Raw genomic sequence first — 19760 nt, 5'->3', positions numbered from 1 at the left:
TTACTGAATGAACATGTATTATGAGGCTCAACTTTGAAATGCATAAATGATTCAGGCTAAATGAATGAATGAGCCTGTACCAAGACATCCAACAGGCACTGGAAAGGAACTAAAACAAGACCCCTGCCTTTGACATGCTTGGTCTAGTAGGGGAGACTGACTTCTTCACATTCCCTGGGAACCTATGTTTTCTAGCAAAAATGATGGAAAAAAATCAAAAGATGATGGGGTTTCATTTTGCCTTTGATAGGCCTTTAAAACAAAGAGTAGGCAAATAAAATCTCATTTTCCCAATCCCAAAGTTGACAGACTTTGGAAGTGAAGGCTGTATGACTGTAACCTTCGGTTTTAGAAAGTTATATGGGTCTTTCATTTCCATGTGTCCTGAATTATTCAAAATTAGGAATGGGACACGTGAGTGCTATTAGTGTCAGCAGTCTTACCTAAAAGAAGAGCTCCACACAACACACAACCATATATTCTGCACATTGCTGAGTAGACATTATAACGTGGGTTAAGAGAGAGCTGCATTGGACCCTCAACCCCCCATCCTAGGCCTCATGGCTTATGACAGTCACTTTGAGAAGTCATTTTAAAGGTCCCACAAGACTGCTCTTAGTGTTCCTCCAAGAGTGTTGCTCATTATCCTCGATTCCAGCCTCCTTCATCTTTCAGTTTTTGTTTTTGTTTTTCTACTCCTGGTAATTGAACGCAGGACCTTCACATTGACCTACATCCCCAGCCCTATTTTTGTTTCTTTATTTTAAGACGGGCTTGCTAAGGTGCTAAGTTGCCCAGACTGAGCTCAAACTTGTACTTCCTCCTGCCTCAGTCCCGGAGGGTCCTGAGACTGCTGGCATGAGCCACCATGCCTGGCTTGATTCTGGCCTTCCATTCTCATTTTTTCTTGGTTTGTAAAGTTAATCTGTCATTGAGCTTTGCTGTCCATCAATAAATAAAAACGTATTTTGTATTATCAATTCTATTCAATATGTATGTTCTATGTAAATAAAGTTTATAATCCTGAGTATTGGTTGAGGTTCTTTCAAGGTAAAAATTAACTGTTAAATATAAACCTCAAATTTACCTCTGGTGCTAAATGCCCTTTATTCCACTGTCCCCAAATCTCTACCAATATCCATGTCAGTAAGGTTTATTCAAAAGTAGTTTCTAAAGGTACTGTTTCCCTCATTATTAGGGCTTGAATATTCTCCATGTACTGGATACAGTTATGTATCTAGTGGGTGCTCAACAAATTATGGACATAAGATTAAACCATATTAAATTGCTGCTTTTAGTAGCACAAATCAGAAAATACCAGCAATTTTAAATAGTTCAACTTATTACTAAGTTCTACCAATTTAGAAAGTCGCATTTGAATTGAGTAACTGCAACAGCACCTGGAAAGTTTAAATGCTGTTCATTCACTTTTTAAAAACAAAAATGATAGCAGAAGATTGGGGTGATTGGATTATTTTTTTTTGTAAAGTGCCTAGGATACTACAAGAAAAAAGTAGACCTTCAAAAGATGTTGTTGTATTAAGTAGAAGAATCTAATTATCAACTTATATAAACAATGGAAACACTATAAGCATAACTTGATAATATTGCTTAAAAATCTTTACATTGCTAACTGAATTAAAATGTCAACAATAAATAATGAGAAAAAGATGAAAAGTAAGTTTGTAAGCCTCATCTATGAACTAAGCCAACTACCTATGACTTGATGGAAATAAATTCTCATATGGGTTGAATTTTCTCCTGCAGGTCATTTATATTTCTGCCATGATCCAATAAGTTCTAAGAGCGAGAGAAACTACATTTGGTAGAGACCACATGAGCTCTGGCACATCTAATTTGCAAGCTCCACTTTAATTTATATCTAAAAAAAGAATAAATAAGCAAGTACAGGGATATAAAAGCCAGGGTTACATAAAGATAATGCATAATTCTATCATACCTGATGCCCACCTCTGAACTAACTCTATTATATGAACTGGCTTTGTATCAGAGAGGGTAGAATAAACTGCTCTTCTCCGGGTGAACATGTAAAATCTGTCAACACAACATTTAGCTCAACACATTGACTTGATCTCTCACACAAGTACTTCCAAAACCAACTTTTCATTTCAATAGCATTCCTTTTTAATTTAAGCAAAGCAAAATGGAAATAACACCAGAACAGATGCAAAAGTATGGTGAAAAATGTCTTCTTGGACAAAGCTATTTTAATGAAAGCAACACTATGTAGTCTCCTGATTCCTCCTTAGTATTCAACCACCCAAATTAGATTCACTTCACTGGCTGTCTTCATGAGACTTCACAAACCTGGGGACTAACTAAAGGAAATAAAAAGTGAAGCTTTTCCTTAAAGCAGGATACTAGGTTTTGAAACAAATAATCATATTAAATGAAACAACTTGATTAAACCTACAATTCAAGATAATGATGAACTGATAGCTGGAGCTCAGCTGCCTGACACACTTTAGCATATGAATTAAATTTTCTCCTAGCTAACCCACTTAAAAAAAAAAGTATATTCAGACATCCCCCTTCAGGGAATTGACCATATGTGGAATGAATAGACTCTTGGGTCCACATGGGGCTTGGCTTGAAATTTCTGAGTCTGTTGGAAAAGCGAGTTTTATTGTATTATATTAAAATGGCCACTAGTAGGTTTATTTGAGCATATGATATTCTAGTGGGCAAGTCTGTTTATTCAAATGTACCATCACTCAAATGGATATAGGTAAGCCAGCAGTTGTTTTCACAAGTGGTAATATCCAAAAAGGGATGTTTATGGCCAAATGCACTTCAAACAAGGAGGCAAGTACATGTGGCAAAGAGAGGGAAAGAGCTGTCATGATGCACGACATGGATCTCCCAAGCACATTCACAACTCTGTAGCAAAATGTTTTCCATAAAAACCCTCATTCCACAAATAGAATTTAAAAATGGGATTGTAGCATATGGCCATGTAAATTGAAAATTCGATCCACATGTCTTCAACAATACCAATGTGCTGGGCTAATGAAGATGCAAATTGGGAAAGGTATATTCTTAAGTTGGCTACCTCAGAACACCCAGATGGCCCAGAGATGCCAGAGTTATTCTGTGAATATCAAAAGGAAAAATATAATCAGGATATAATTATAGACTTCATACTTACAGCCTTACAGACTGACGATTTCACATAGCTTACATATATCATAAGATGCATAGGGAGATTTAAGTGATTTATGAATCAGATAAGGGAAAAAGGAAGCAGATCAATTATAAAGAAGCGCAGGTCAGATGATTTCCAATTACTGATGTTGCAGTGTATGAATTAGAGCTAAGTCTTGAGTTTGTTAGCTTAGCAGGAGCTACAGTTTGAATACATCCATTTTTTAAAGCACTGTATTACAGCCTTGATGCCAATGCATCACTGTTAGTACCACTGTAAGATGAAGACAACTAAAGCTCAGAGAGATGAAATGATTTCCCAAAAGTCACAAAGCTAGTAAGTGCTTGAACAGGAATGAAAATTCCAAGAGTGACCAACCCCAGAGCCTGTTCTTTTTGTGTGTGTGTGTGTGGTACCAGGGATCGAACTCAGAACCTTGCGCTTGTGAGGCAGGCACAGCGCCACTGAGCTAAATCCCTGGCCCAAGCCTGTTCTTTTTCTACACAAGAGTTTACCATGGCAGTTCTGTTTTGTTTTTGTGTGTTCTTGAGGTACTGGGGTTTGAACCCAAAGGTACTCTGCCACTGAACTACATCCCCGCCCCTTGTTATTTCTTATTTTGAAACAGGGTCTCATTGAATTGCCCAGGCTAACCTGAAAGGGCTCCAGAGTACCTGAACTGCAGGTGAGTGCAACTACACCTGGAAGCAAGGCAGATTTTGGGTTTTTGTTTTGTTTGCTGGGGATTGAACCCAAGGCTTTATTTTTATTTTTAATTTTGAGATAGGGTCTTGCTAGCTCATTATGTTGCCAGGCTAGGTTCAAACTTTTGATTCTTCTGCTTCAGCCTCCCAGAGTACTAGGATTACAAGTGTGTGCCACCACACCTGGTCCCAAGGCATCTTTCATACATCTCCTTTCCAACTTCTGCCAGACCAAGCACCATCTGGGTATAATCTACCTAACATTTTTCTGAAATTGATAAATTTATACTTCAAACTATTTATTCAAAATGAAAGGTTTACATTACTATTATTAATGGAAAATAATTGTCAGTTGCCATAAGCAGAGAGCAACTATAAAAACGAGCTAAACCTTAGGCCAGGGATTTAGCTCAGTGCCACCGAGCCTGCCTCGCAAGCACAAGCTCCTGAGTTCGATCCCCAGTACTAGGAGGGAAAAAAAAAATGAGCTAAATGCTGTTGCCTTGCAGAGCTCCGATCCTGGGCCTGCCTTTTCCTTACACAGGGGCTCTGTTAGGGAGTTAGAGAGGTATCTGAGACCTTCTTCCACCCAAATGAGGCCTTGCTCTTGATCTCAACAGATGGGCTGAAAAAGGATTAAAAAGGGAATTCTACTCCTGGTGTGAGATAGTCTCATTTAACACCATTGGGTGTGCCACGTGTATCACTGTGTCTACCACCTTCGGCATACCAGCTGCTGCACTTTGGGGAAGCACAAACCATTGGCTGAGCTTTCTTTTCTCCCCTGCACTGGGGATTGAACCCAGGACCTTTATACAGAACTACACCCCCAGCTTTTCTTTTCTTTTCTTTCTTTATTTTTTGTTGCAGGGTCTCCATAAGTTGCTAAATTGCCCAGGCTGGGCTTGAGTTTGCGATCCTCCTCCTGCTGTAGCTTCCTAGAGAGCTATGATTACAGGAATGCACCGCCATGCCTGGCTCTGGTTGAGCATTTTTATCTGCATAGGAGCAAAGGAAGATAAAAAGGAAATAAATGGATTTTTTTTTCAAATCAAAATTCAACATGAAGGAAATAGATGTATACTTCTGTGTAAGATTCAGTTAGATATTATATGTAACAAATCTGAGACCAACTCAAAATTAAGCTAAGAACTAAATTCTTTTTTAAAAAAATTAGATTTCGCAGAGTAATGTGATTTCCCAGAGTGATTTGATTTGAGAGTAATGGATCTCATTGTGGCCTTTTCATACATGTATATAACATATGTTGATCATATCCATCCCCATTACCCTCTCTTGCCCTCCCCCCATCCTGTTTCCTTTCTCTCATAGTCTCCTTTCTTCTTCAGGTCATATTTTTTTTCTTTTCTCTAGATTTGTCTATAGAAAACATATAATACTTATTTTTCTGAATCTGGCCTATTTTGTTTAACTTGATGATCTCCAGTTTCATCCATTTTCCTACAAATGACATGATTTCATTCTTCTTTATGGCTAATAATGATCCATAGTGTATATATACCACATTTTCTTAATCCGTTCATCAGCTTATAGGTACCTAGGGCTGATTCTATAACTCAGCTATTATGAATTGTGTAGTGATAAACATGGGTATGTAGGCATCCTTATACTATGTGCTGACTTTGATTCCTTTAAGTATATACTGAGGAGTGGTATAGCTAGATCATATGGTAATTCTATTTTTAGTGTTTAAAGGACCCTCCATACTGACTTCCATAGTAGCTATCATGGTTTACATTCCCAAGAACTCTTACAAGATCCTGACATCCAACAGCCTTCAATCATGTTGGCTCTAGGACCTACTGAATACTGCTTGCCAAATTCCCTGGCTAAACCACAGTAGGACACTATGCAAACATCACCTGGCCCCTTACCAAACTCTGTATTGGGAAGAACAAGCTAAAATTTCTCAGTGCTTCACTTCTCCTAGGGAAACCTGACTCACAGAGTGGCCATGTGAAGCCCAAAAGTTATTTCTTAATAATTTCATCCCGGGCTTCTCCTTCTATATAAAGTACAGAATGACAGCATAGCTATCAGAGTACCAAGATCATCATGACAAAAAACTAATAAACTAATTCCATGTGTCAAGCAGAATAACTGAAGACATACACACATTCACATTACATAGTTACTTGCTTAAAAAAGAACAACTGAGTTTCAGTCACTGATAAGGCAATGGATCCTAAATGAGAAATATTTTGAAAATGAAAGAAATGCAAATTTAGAGTCCTATCAAGAAAGAGAAAGAGGCTGGGTGTGGTGACGCATGCCTGTAATTCCAGCACTCAAGAGACTGAGGCAGGAGGATCGTTGATAGTTCAAGGCCAGCATGAACTACAGAGACCCTGCCTCAAAGAAAACAAACAAAAAGAGACTAATTTTCAGATGTATAAAAGAAGAGCTTATTTAAGAAAAGGAACCATATCACTGAAAAACAAAAACAAAAACAACCCAGTTTCCATGTCACCCTGGGAAAAACAGGTAAAGCAGCCTGATAACCTACAAGCCTTCTATTTATTTCCAATATTTGTATTCCTGAGGAAATACATGTTTATTTTAGAATCAGATAAGCATACTGCTTACATCTTAAATTCTTTAGGAGCCAAGAACTAGTTTAATAATTATCGAAGTCCCTTGTCAAACTGTTGTTTCAAAAAAAGTCGGTAGGTATCATCATGTATTATACCTACTCCTCTGCAATTCCAAGGTCTGGCCAAGTGGCTGGCACATAAATATTGTCGAATAAAACCAGAGTGGGTAAATTAGTATATAGGTAACATCTCACTCTTAAATATACAATTTTATCCAGTTTGGAAAGGGTGAAGGTAGGGTGGATCTGAATGCCAATCATGTCACCTTTCTCTGGCAGACAGAGTATCAATATAATACTGATGTCTCCTTCTCATATAATGACCTAGACTTTTTAGTTGACATAATTATCTTTAGAAGATTTAAGTGTTCCAATATTGTAAAGCTAAATTTTTACTTAATAGGAAAATCTCTGACATGAAACAATATTTCATCATAGATTCATGGTTCAGTAATTATTTTGCTCTGTTTTAGTGAAATATTCTCACAACTACTGCTGCTAAATATAAAGGAATAAAAAATAAAAACAAGACTGATAGGCAATTTCAGTTTCTAGTGAAATATGAAAACAGAATTTCTATTTTAATTTGAAGTCTAGAATTGAAACTAAGATACCTTAAACAAGTTTAAAATCAAAGTTTCTTTGTAAAATAAAGAGGAAAAGAATTTTTAAATACAAGAAAAAGATCTATTCTATGGGTCATATCATTTTAAAACATTGGCTCCAGCTGGGGATTTACCACAATGGTGCCACTGCCTGCTTTGCAATTGCAAGGTCCTGAGTTTGATCGCTGGTACAAAAAGCAACAACAAAAAAATTAGCTCAATTTTTCTCATTCTAGTTTTTGCAAAGTGAAGCAACCAGTAAGTCCTTTACTAGGGGGAAAGGCTGGCAGGTGTAGACAGAACCCAACTCAGAGCTCAGCCCTGTGGACGTGAGAGAAAATATACCAACAAGTGTGCAGGCCACTTAAGCAAACTCCCAGGGAGAACAACGTTACACCCTCAACACTTAGAACACAAAGATGCTGATTTTTACCTATGAGCTTAACTCTGGAAAAACAGATGGTCCATTTTTTGTTTTTTTTTTAAAGTTCAAAAGGTTTCCTCAAATGCAAAGCCCTGTGTTAAGTATCAAAGAACAATGTCCCTCAAATCATCAGAAAGCTTGTTAAAATGTGGATTCTGAATCACTAAGGCTGGGTTTGTGGTTATAAATCCTCAGGTGATGAAGATGCTACTGGCCTGTGCACACACATGGCTGCCCTGACTTTACCAGATAGCGGAAAAAAATCTGTAGGCAACTATGTAACTGTTATACCTTTACTTCACGTTGTTCCTACCTAGTGATTATCTAATATTGTTGTAATACATTTTTATTTGGATAATTTCTATGTTTAAAATGTTTGTGGATATACTGAAACATACACTTAAATAAATTTATCCTACAGGAAAAAAAAAGATGCAGAAGACAAATCTTTTTTTTTTTTTTTTTTTTTGGTACCGGGGATCAAACTTGGGTCCTTGTGCTTGCAAGGCAGGCGGCAGAACCACTGAGCTAAATCCCCGGCCCCAGAAGACAAATCTTATGAACATTTTTCAAAAGAGTCAAGGAAATTAATGATAAAACAGATATTGTATATTACAATTTCTGGACTGGAAGTGGAAGTATTTCAGTAAATAATGAGGAAATCTATTTCCCCCACTCCCATCCAATTATTCAGTTGAAGTTTTTGGGATGAAGTGATCATTAACCGTCATTGTTCATTTTCTATCTAGTCCTACCGTCTGTTTTAAACAACTGGCTGACTTAGAAGATATAGACTTCCTATTCATTCCATAAATATTCATTGAGCATCAACAATGTGTTAGGCACTGGGCTGGATGCAGAGGATAAGAAGTGAATGGGTGGGAGGAGACAAATGATAAACAAGTAAAAAATGAATTGGTAATTGTTTTCTAAACATTTCCAATTAATGTTTACTTGTATGTGATGGATGTGGAACCAGCCTCCACAACATCCCACAGTGGCTCCCATAATATCCTAGTATTCAAGCCCTTGGACAGACCCACCCCAAGGTACTTAAGGATGACTTTTGTAACAAATAGGGTCTTCCATAAATAATGGAGTGTGACTTCTGTGGCTAGGCCTTAAAAAACACAGGAGTTCTGCCTTGCTCTCTGGATCTCTTGCCCCGGAGGAATCCAGCTGCCATGCTGTGACAGCACTCATACAGCCCTGTGGAGAGGTGTACATGATGAGGGACGGGGCTCCTGCCATTGTCCAGCAGTCACTGTAGAAGCAGTCTCCAGCCCTTGTCAAGGGTTCAGACGACACAGCCCTTGCTGACAGCATGACCCCGGGCACCATTTTCATATCTCACACTGAGAAAACAAGTGAGAGAAGCAGTGTAACACTGGAAGAGAATTCCTAATTCTTCCTTCTCACCACAAACCCTAACATCTACTATTTGGATTATATAAGGGCAGCAGTTGAAGAGATAGGTAAAATTTTCATAATTCGCTCAATAAGAATGCTCAAAATGAGTTTTCAAACTCAAAACCTGTCTGGAGAAGTGAATTAAATTCTGGTTATTTTAATTACCTAGGTTTCTCTCAATATATTCTGCTGACCTAAATCTAATTTTGAAATAAAGATTCTTCTCCTTGTGGACATTAGCCATTATTTTTATTTTCTCATGGTTCCCTTCACTTCCCTGCAAAGTCTTTGGCTGCTCATAGGTAGTCACCCAGAATCATAGGGAGCATTGGCCCAGAGAAACAAGTCTCAGGGATAATCTTGAATATTTTATTGAACAACTGAAAGTCATTTAATTAATGGAAAGTATTACAGCCTGTGGTGGCTTTCCAATCAAGGTTTAAACCATGTGAAGGCAGACTTTCAAGAAAATAAATTTATATTTTGCTTATAAAAGGAGGCACTCCACAGTTGAATTTCCCAGGAATTTTAAACTGTTGATCCACAGCCAACATTGATATAGCTTTACTCCTTCAATACTATACATTTTTACTATACATTTTCTTACTGGACATTTTTATCCAGTAATATCTAACCACCACATAATTTTTTTTTTTTTTTTTTTTTTTTTAACCAACACATGATCTTAATGCACCTGAACTCTGGAAGATTGAAGGCTGGAAATTTGGACCACATTATGAAAAGGTAACATGAGATGCCATGGTGGGGGTGGGGGCACAAGGAAACAGTGAAATACATGAATTAGAGTTTCGTTTATACCTCTCGTTGTAAAAGAGACATTTTGTCTAGATTAAAGCCATTATTGGGCACAAGTAGGAAAAATGTGTTTGAATGTGATATGGTTTGAATTTCTCATGTCTAAGTATGAACCAAGACAAGAAAACATGGGGCCCTCAGAAAAACTCAAATAGAATCAGGGTTGTCTGGTTAAAGGTTATTTCTGGTTCCACAGTGAAGAGAAAGTCAGGATACATCATAGAAATCACTATATATTATTTATGTGTAATTTGAGTGCTTAGTTCATTTGTGCTGCCATAATAAAATACCTGAGACTGGGTAATTTATAAAGAACAGAAATTTATTTATTTGTTGTAGTCAAGACTACCCCCAGGGTCTTTGCACTGAACTACATTCCCAGACTTTTTTCACTTTTTATTTTTTTCTTGTTTTGTTTTTTGTTTTTTTTGGTACCAGGGATCGAACTCGGGTCCTTTCGCTTGCACAGCAGAAGGCGAAACCACTGAGCTAAATCTCCAGCCCCTACTTTTTATTTTTGAAATAAAGTCTCACTAAGTTGCTAAATTGCCCAGGCTGGGCTCAAATTTGTGATCCTCCTGCCTCAGTCTCCCAGAGAATGAGATTACAGACATGTGCTGCAATGCCCAGCTAAGAACAGAAATTTATAATTCACAGTTTGGAGATTGCAAAGCCCAAGACAAAGGTGTCGAGGTATTCCAAGATGGCACTTGGTTACTGTATTCTCCAGAGAGGACATATGCTATGTTCTCACAGGATAAAAGGAAGGAATCCAGGGCCTAAATAACTCCCCTCTTCTTTGTAAGAAGCTCTCCTGATATAATTACTTCCCCAAAGTCCCCACCTCTTAATATCACCACAAAAGGGATTAAGTTCCAACATGAAATTTAGAGGGGTTGTTTTCAAACCTTAGTTGGTGCTACATTATTTATTATATGTTTTCTATCATTCTCACAACAGTGTATGGGTTCAGTTGTTCTCAACACTTTTTATATTCATGATTTCCTATGCTAATGAATCCCTTCAAGTATTGTTAAACGTACATTAGGGTAGATTACATTAGACTGTTTAGATCAAGATACTTTAAGTGGTTCTTTATTTCAGAATTCTGGTGATAAGGCCTACTTCTATAATGAAACAAAAAAAATTTACCCCTCCCCCCCGAATTTCTCTTAAGGAGAGTGTCATGTTTCTTTCAAAGATGCCTGGACTATGGGTCAGGGATTTAGCTCAGTGGTTTCGCCGCCTGCTGCGCAAGCGCAAGTTCGATCCCCAGTACTAAAAAAAAAAAAAAAAATGCCTGGACTAGTGCTGGGCTGCCACTCCTAGTGTGGTCTTAATGGTTACCATCCCATGCTCAAGCCTGGGAGAAGGGGTGGGTGAAGAAGGGTGGTCAGGTTGGGACCTGGGGTTGGAAAAGAGGCTGCTATGGCTTGTATCTAGATATCCCCCAAAGCCCCATGGCCGTCAAACATAGGGTTTTTCAGAGGTGGCTGGATCTAGGGTGTGAGATGCTGGGATCAAAAATGTGATGCTGGAATTGATTCACTGAGTGATGCTAGGATTAAGGCTGTCCCACCCTGGGTGTGAGTGCTACCCACCCTAAGGGACAGAAAGAGTGTCACTGTCACTTGCTGCTTTGCTTCTCCATTACTTTGCTATCTTCTGCCTGGCATGAACTGTTTCTCCTCTGCGATGCTGCCCTGCCATTCCACACTGCCTTGGAGCCAGCCAACTATGAAATAAAACCTCTACAAACTTCGAGCTAAATAAAACCTTTCCTCCTTTAACTTTGGGTGTCAGATATTTTGTTCCAGCAACAAGAAAAAGTAACTAAGATAGGGAGTTTCTTAAGTTGTCAAGAATAAGGCTTACTTTAAGAGATACTAAGTGAAATTTAGAAGAGGAAAAGACTGATAACTATGCTCAAAAACGCTTGGTGATTCAGGACAAAAATAAGGATGATAGTTCGTTGTATAACAGAGGTATCATTTGTCAGCTTGCTTATGCCAGAGAAAGGAATATGATAATCTGAGCAGCATATGGACACAAACTTCCAAAATATGGTGTGAAAGCCTAACAAATTATGCTGCAGCATACTGCACTGGCCTACTGCTGGCCTGCAGGCTTCTTAATAGGTTTGGCATGGGCAAGACCTATGAAGCCCAAGTGGAGGTGACTGCAGATGAATACAATGTGGAAATCATTGATGGCAAACTTGGTGCCTTCACCTGCTATTTGGCTGCATGCCTTGCCAGAACTAGAACTGGCAATAGTTTTTGGAGCCCAGAGGGTGCTGTGGATGGAGGCTTGTCCCTCCCTCCCGGTACCGAACAATTCCCTGGTTATGAATTTGAAACCAAGGAGTTCAACACAGATATACATCAGAAGCACATCAGGGGTCAGCATGTTGCAGATTATACACATTACCTATTGGAAGAAGATGAACATACTTGCAAGAAACAATTCTCTCAGTATGTAAAGAAGAAGGTAATTCTAGATATGATGGAGATGTACAAATGTGAAATAAATTAGACACACAAGTTTGTTTTTTTTTTTCCGGTACCAGGGATCAAACTCAGGACCTTGAGCTTGCCAGGCAAAGGCAGTGCCACTGAGTTAAATCCCTGGCCCCAGACACACAAGTTTAAATATCACATGGTTTCTGTTATTTGAGAAACCCAAAATATAAATAAAACAAAACAAAATAAAGAATAGGTTATAGGAAGTAGGGAGATCTTCAATTGGGAAGGGAGCCAAGAGATGGAAGGGAGAGGAAAGGGGAAAAGAATTTTAAAAAGAGAATCAAAGAAAAAACCTGTCAATACTGCTTTTTCAAATAGGAAAGGGATTAAGAGTTGGAAGGAACAGGGAGGAATGGTAGGGAAAGGAAAAGAAAGGAAAGGAATGGAAAGGAAAGGAAAGAACCAGCATGTCCTTGGGCTAGAAAGCAGGATGTCTGGCTTCTGAGCTGGAACCTTCCTTGTAGCAACAACGAAAGAGTGATGTAAAAATAGGAGATGTTGAGAAAGGAAGATTTTAGTATGGAAGTGTGCCCAGTGCCACACTGTGGAGAAGGGAGGCAAGCACAAGCCTGGGCCAGATGTCCATGGTCTGTTTGGGTGGAAGACAGTGCAGGCTATTGGATTCTCTTACACAGATGCCAACAAGAACAAAGCCTTCATGTGATACATTGATGGAGTATTTGGAGAATCCAAGAAGTACATGCCTGGAACAAAAATGATCTTTGCTGCCATTAAGAAGGGAGAAAGGGGCCTGGGGATTTAGCTCAGTGGTTTCACCGCCTGCCTTGCAAGTGCAAGGACCTGAATTCGATCCCCAGTACCAAAAAAAAAAAAAAAAAAAGGGAGAAAGGGCAGACTTAATAGCTTACTTCAAAAATGCTGCTAATGAGTAATAGTCACTGTTTTATTTATTACAGAACAGAAATGTCTCTTGGCTTTTTTATGTGTACCATAGCTTAATAGATCTTATATGCTAGAATTCAGATCATGAGTGGCTGACAGAATATTTTTGTTGGATAATCCTGATTTAAGTAAAATTGACTTCCGTAGTTAAATGGATATTTTTTCCCAAGTTTTGATAGTAATTTCAGTTCAGTAAATACTATCACCGTTTTCTCTTTTTAAATATATGATTGGACTTGATTAGTAATGTGTGACTTTTCACAAAGATGGAGAATGTCATCTCAAAAACCTACTGAAGGTTGGTCTTATACTTAGATTTATATAACTCGTTATGTAAATGTTTAAATACTGGGGAAATCCATCATTGTCTCATAACCAAGTGAGATTCCCTGTTTCAATTTGTGTTTATTAGCCTGTTAAAGGCAGTGGTTGACGACAAGGAAGTAACCTGTATATTTTTGGTCTTGACTATGCCAATTTAATTAGAATTTCCTGTATCTAAAAAGTGCTGCCTTTTATGTACTGAAAGGCATTTTAGTGTGCTGTATGTATAATACCAAATAAAGAATATTTATCACTTCTCACAAAAAGAATTAAGATGTGTTACGTACATGTACAAACCCCCACCAGAATGTAATCATGTACTGCAAACATGTACTAGTAAAAAATACATTTTAGGGCCGGGGATGTAGCTCAGTGGTTTCGCCGCCTGCTGTGCAAGCACAAGGACCCGAGTTCGATCCCTGATACCCCCCCCAAAAAAATACATTAAAAAAATCCCCCTTGGTTCAATCACCAGTACTGCATGAAAAAGAAAGTTCATGCTGCTGCTATATGAGAGAATCTAGTCTATAAGAAGCCAAGAGAAAAGTAAAAAAGAATAGGTGGGACCCTCCTAAAATGCCCCTGACCCAGAAGAACGATCGGGTTAATTCCAGAGAAGGCTTCCTCAGAGCTCAGGAGCAGGCTGCTGAGGGCTAAACTGCACTACAGTCATCTGGGAAGATTTCTCAGACACAGACTAGCAAACTTGTTCATCAATCAGCGAAAGATGCTTTGATAAACCACACAGAGTGGGAGCACAAGATGCTAAGGCCATGTTTAGTAACAGGACAATTCCTAAGTTATGACACAGTATTAGGAAAGGGATTTGCATCCTCCTAGAAAGGAGAGAGTGAGTGAGTGAGAGCACTGCTTGGGCCAGGGTGTAAAAGTGGAGAGAAACCAACAGTGTGGGGAGGAAGAGTCTCCAGGGGGGAGAAGCGTCCAAAGCAGTCTCTCACGGGTGTGTGTGGGTATTATATGAGCCTCTCCCACATCCTCAGCCCTCAATAAAATCCCTACTGTTCACCAACGCTTCTGTAATCCTAGATTCCTCACTGGGTTCCAATACTGGGTCACAAGGAGGCAAGGACAGACATGGAATGAGCAAAATGAAAACTGAAGGAGAAAGGGGGCATTGACATCTAGGTTATTAAAATAGTATTTATTATTATTTCTCAGTGCGAAACATACACTGCCATCTACAAACATGGAATAAAACCTAACAGCTAGAAAATCTTCTCAATATCAGAATAACTGATACTATAATCCACATATCTGCTCCTCCTTTTCTGCTTATGCACCTGGCAATGTTCACTTTTTGAACTTATGTGACTATCAGTCTTACAAATAGGCAGTGCTTTATCTTCACTCCAGGGAAAACAAATGGTACAATTTGGGGGGGGCGGTGTTAGCTTGAAGAGGACCTGGCTGTCTGAGAATTAAATGAGATGGTACTGGCAAGGGTTTTCTACCAACGTCCTCCACACGCTCAACATGTAACAAATGTGACCAGTTATTCAGGAATAACATAAATCCTTCTGCCTGATTCAGTTTTCAGGGAAAAGTTTAACCCTGATTTATGGCATAACACTATTTTCTCAAACTTACAAGGGAGAAGCCAGGTGTGGTGGTGCACACCTGATCCCAGCAGTCAGGAGGCTGAGGCAGGATTATCACCACGAGCTTCACAGTGATGTTCTGTCTTATAAAAAAAAAGTTATAAGGGAAATAGGGCTGGAGAGTGGATTCCTCCTTTGCCCCTGAACAATATACTGAGAAGTTTTAAAGTGGGGTCTGTCTCTGTCTCGCTGTCTCTGTCTGTCTTGGTTACTTTTCTCATTGCTGAGACAAAATACCCAATACTCAAAGTTAAAGGGGAAAGGGTTTACTTAGCTCACAGTTTGTAGAGGTTTCAGTACATAATCGGCTGGCTCCAAGGAAGGGTGGCACAAGGTAGAGGGACAATAATTCATGGCAGATTGAAGGTAGCAAAGCAACAAGGGAAGACAGGCTTCTTAATCTTTTTTTTTTTTTTTTAAATAGGCTTCTTTCTGTCCCTTACATCGTTCCCAGGCTACTGGGATTAGTGGACTGATCCAGCAATCACCCACCCTTAATCCCAGCACCCTTAATCCTAGCATTGTACCATGAATCAGTCACACACTCTAGATCCAGCCACCTCTGAAAAAGCTCCACCCATGACTGCATGAGGCTTTGGGGGTACATCTAGACACAGGCCATAACTCTGTCCCTGTCTGTCTCTGTCTGCGTCTGTGTTCCCTGTCTCTGTTTCCGTCTCCATCTCTCTCTCTCCATCTGTCTCTCTCTGTCTCTTTCTCTCTTCTTCTCTCCACTCGTTTTTTTGTATATCCTTTTATTGGTACATTTTAGGTGTACAGTATGACATTCATCATTGGAGATATGCACCTTTACATACTCTCTTGGTTCTTATTTTTCCCCCTTTCCCTGCCCTCCCTTCAACCCCTCCATCCCTTTCTATTCAAAGACTTTGTTTCCTTTTTTTCATTTCCTCATATTAATTCCATTCCCTTCTTTCCTTTCCCCTACCCCTCCCACTTCCCCTTCCCCTTTGCCCCTTTTCTTCCTATTTCACACTATCTATGATACATTTTAGTCCTTATTTACACTTTCAGTTTCTCACACTAGAGAAACTATTCGGTATTTACACGTGTGTGCTATTTATTTCACTTAAGAGTATGGCCTCAATGTGCATCCATTTAGCAATAAATGTTTCTAATTTCTCGTTTTTGATGGCTGAGTAGTGCTCCATTTTATAAAAAAACATTTTCTTGATCCAGTCTCCAGTTGATGGGCATTTGGGCTGTTTCCAAGTTTTAGCTATTACAAACTGTGCTACTATGAACATGGGTGCACATATATCACTGTGGTATGATTCTTTTAATTCTTTGGGGAAGATACCCTGCCGGGGAATAGCTGGGTCAAATGGGACTTCCAGTGCTAGTTCTTTGAGGTATCTCCGTGCTGATTTCCACAGTGGTTGCACCAGTCTACATTCCCACCAACAGTGGAGCAGGGTTCCTTGTTCCCCACAGCCCTGCCAGCATTCGTTATTAGTTGATTTCATGATAGCCATTCTTTCTGGAGTGAGGTGGAATCTGTGTTGTTTTCATTTGCATCTCTTGAATGACCAGTGATGTTGAACATTTTTTCATGTTTATTTGCCATTTCTACTTCTTTGTGTGAGAAATGTCTGTTCATTTCAGATGTCCATTTTTTAATTGGGTCTTTAAATTTGGGAGGTCTGATTTTTTTAAGTTCTTTATAGATTCGAGATAGTAGACCTTTGTCTGAGGGACCACTGGTGAAATTTTTTCCCACGTTGTGGGTTGTCTCTTCACACTGCTGGTGGTTTCTCTTGCTGTGCAGAAGCTTTTTAATAAGAAGAGATCCCACTTGTTGATTGTTTGTGCTAGTTCACGGGCAACTGAGGTTTTGTTCATAAAGCCTTTTCCTACATCAATGTCTTCAAGAGTTCTACCTAACCTCTGTTCCAGCTGGTTCAGCGTTTCTGTTTTTATATTTAGATCTTTAATCCATTTTGATTTTAGTTTGGTGCATGTTGAGAGATATAGGTCTAGTTGTAGTCTTTGGGAAGTTGAAACTCAATTTTTCCAGCACCACTTATTAAAGAGGCTATCTTTCCTCCAGTGAGGGTGTTTGGCTCCTTTGTCAAAGATGAGGTGGCTGAGTGTGTCTGGAGTTGTTTCTGAATCTTCTAATCTGTTCCACTGGTTCTCATGTCTGTTTCTTTGCCAGTACCATGCTGTTTTTATCAAAGTAGCTTTGTAGTATAGTTTCAAGTTGGGGGTTGTAATACCTCCTGCCATGTCTCTGTTACCTAGAATTGCTTTTGCTATTCTGGGTCTCTTCTTGTTCCAAATGAATTTTTGGATTGTTTTCTCAAGATCTACAAAGTATGCTGCTGGGATTTCAGTTGGGATTGCATTGAATCTATATAGCAATTTTGGAAGTATGGCCATTTTCACTATGTTGATCCTTCCTATCCAGGAGCAAAGGATGTCTTTCCATTTTCTGATATCCAGACAGTGGTTTTCTTTATGATTTTTTGAAGTACTGGTCCTTTTTAGGGGAGACTGAAGTAGCTTGCATATTTATTGAATGTTATTGATCTGTGTATTTTTAGTTTTGTGATGTTGATGTTTGTGTTTTCTGATGGGAATGTGATTTTGTGTGACACTGATCACAAATGGAATGCCTTTTCCATTCGAATGTAACAGTCTTTCCTGTTTTATCATACAAACAGAAAAACTATTCAATTTATTTACGATAAAATGGGAGTGGAATAGGAATTTCCTTGAAAATTGTAAGTTTACATCAAGTTAGAGGAACGCTAGAAAAAGTGATAAGGATGAAAATCAAATATTGGCTGCTTCTTATTTCTTTTTCCCTGTTGATCTATACTATTAAACTTATATTTATTGCATACCTGCTAAGGGGCATGTCAGGTGTCCAGAAGGGGTAAATTTGAGCAACAGAATCTTATATCTGTTCCTGGTAACCCAGAAGTAGCAATCGTGGGCAAACTTCAGGGCCAGCATGTCTGTCGGGTGGTCCCAGAGAATCTGTTCCCACAGATCACAGGCTTTCGAGAAGGTCCCTTTGGCAAACAGCTCCACTGCAGACACATGCAGTTGCTCCCCTGGCGTCAGTAGCTGGGTTTTTAAAATCTCTACCATGGTCTTCACAGCTCTTTGTCCAGCCTCACCGAGTTTCCAGTGCCAATGAGCACGAGGCCATTGGAGATGATATGGCCCATGGCAATGGTCGGATCTGCTGCTTTGAGCTTTGTCAGGCAGCCCTCAATGCCACCAAGACTCTTGTCATTGGTCCATTTTACATACTGGGACAGGGTGGCATCAAACAGCTTGCTGGCTTCATTGCTTGTGGTGGAGAGCAGGAGCCTGGCATCCTTCCACGCCTGGCAGTCTTGCAGTGGCGAGGACGCAGCCATGGTCTGCAAGATCTGGCTCAGGGATCAGGTCTTGGGATTGGTGACCTCTCTGCGGCCTTCTGGGAAGGGGAGGTGTGGAGCGTGGAAAGGCCGTGGCTCTGGGCCCCTCTCTCTACTCTTAAGCTTAGCTGAAGAAAGCCCCCATCATTCCTGGCAATCAGACTGAGGTCTCTAGGTTCCAAATGCATCTGTGATAGATACGCCTAACTGCATCAAAGTGGCAGGTGCATTTCTCTCAGCATTTAATGCTAATCCTCCCTGTCATCTAAGGATAAGTAACTACACATTCATGTCAGGAGGCCTCAACATGAATCCACCAAGGGTTTCAATTACTCTTCAATGACAATGTCTTATACAAGATCAAAAAAATGAAAAAGCCGGTCATTGTGTGTGTGTGTGTGTGTGTGTGAAAGAGACAGAGACAGAGAAAGGGGAAGCATTGAGGTTATCCTCAGAAGAGTCAGGGCATCAATTCTGTCCCTATAAAGGAGTTACAAAGAAACCCACCTCCAGTTGAGGATGTATGAGACAGCACTGCACTATAGGGAGGGTGAGGAGAAGGGGCATCTCTCCCATGTAGCCACCAGCGTCCCCATCCCCTTTCCTTTGTGTCCAAATCAGTGGCTACAAGCTGAAGCTGGGGAGTCAGACAAACCTGCATTCCATCTCGGCCTGTACATCTTCACAGCTTCGTCTCGGGGAGCCTCTCTAGTCCTCAGTCCTCAGCCCTTTCTAAAAGGGATTTGAACAGTGATTACGGCATGAGCTGTTGTGAGGACTGAGCAAGACAGTCTGTGTTCATGTTGTTTTTTTTAATTAATGAGAATTGAACCAAGGGGCTCTGCACTGAGCTACATCTCTAGCCCTTTGAAATTTTTTTTTTCTTTTGAGACAGGGTCTCACTAAGTCACTAAATTGCCCAGGCTGGGCTCCAACTTGGTATCCTCTTGCCTCCGCCTCCCAGAGTGCTGGAATACAGCCATGCATTACCACACCCAGCTACCTTAGATTATTTCAATACAATAGGTTGTATATAATAAATGCTCATTAAATATTAGCAAAGAAGTCCCCATCCCTTTGTTACAGAACGTAGGCTATGACAAGGTTCTAGGTATCCTTCCTCCCACCCAGGCCTCCAGTTAAATGAGTCCAAAGAAGGGCATCTTATCTTCTACCTGTGCCTCAGAGAAAACATAGTGAACAAACACATTCACACACACACACACTGCAGATTTCACAAATCCAAAAGGCAAAT

General features: G+C 39.7%; 1 protein-coding gene and 1 pseudogene across 5 annotated transcripts in view; one reads left to right on the top strand and one right to left on the bottom strand.

Moving 5' to 3' along the window:
- Mcc (MCC regulator of Wnt signaling pathway) overlaps window positions 1-19760 on the bottom strand; it is a 425319-nt gene that overhangs the window by 271090 nt on the left and 134469 nt on the right. The window lies entirely within an intron of this gene.
- Window positions 10352-13866, top strand: LOC147822918 (large ribosomal subunit protein uL18 pseudogene; annotated as a pseudogene).

Source organism: Heterocephalus glaber, unplaced genomic scaffold (genome assembly GCF_053883595.1).
Source record: "Heterocephalus glaber isolate CG9 unplaced genomic scaffold, H.glaber_assembly_v1.0 deba00001606, whole genome shotgun sequence".
Taxonomy (NCBI): Eukaryota; Metazoa; Chordata; class Mammalia; order Rodentia; family Bathyergidae; genus Heterocephalus; species Heterocephalus glaber.
This window is presented reverse-complemented; position numbering and strand designations above follow the sequence as displayed.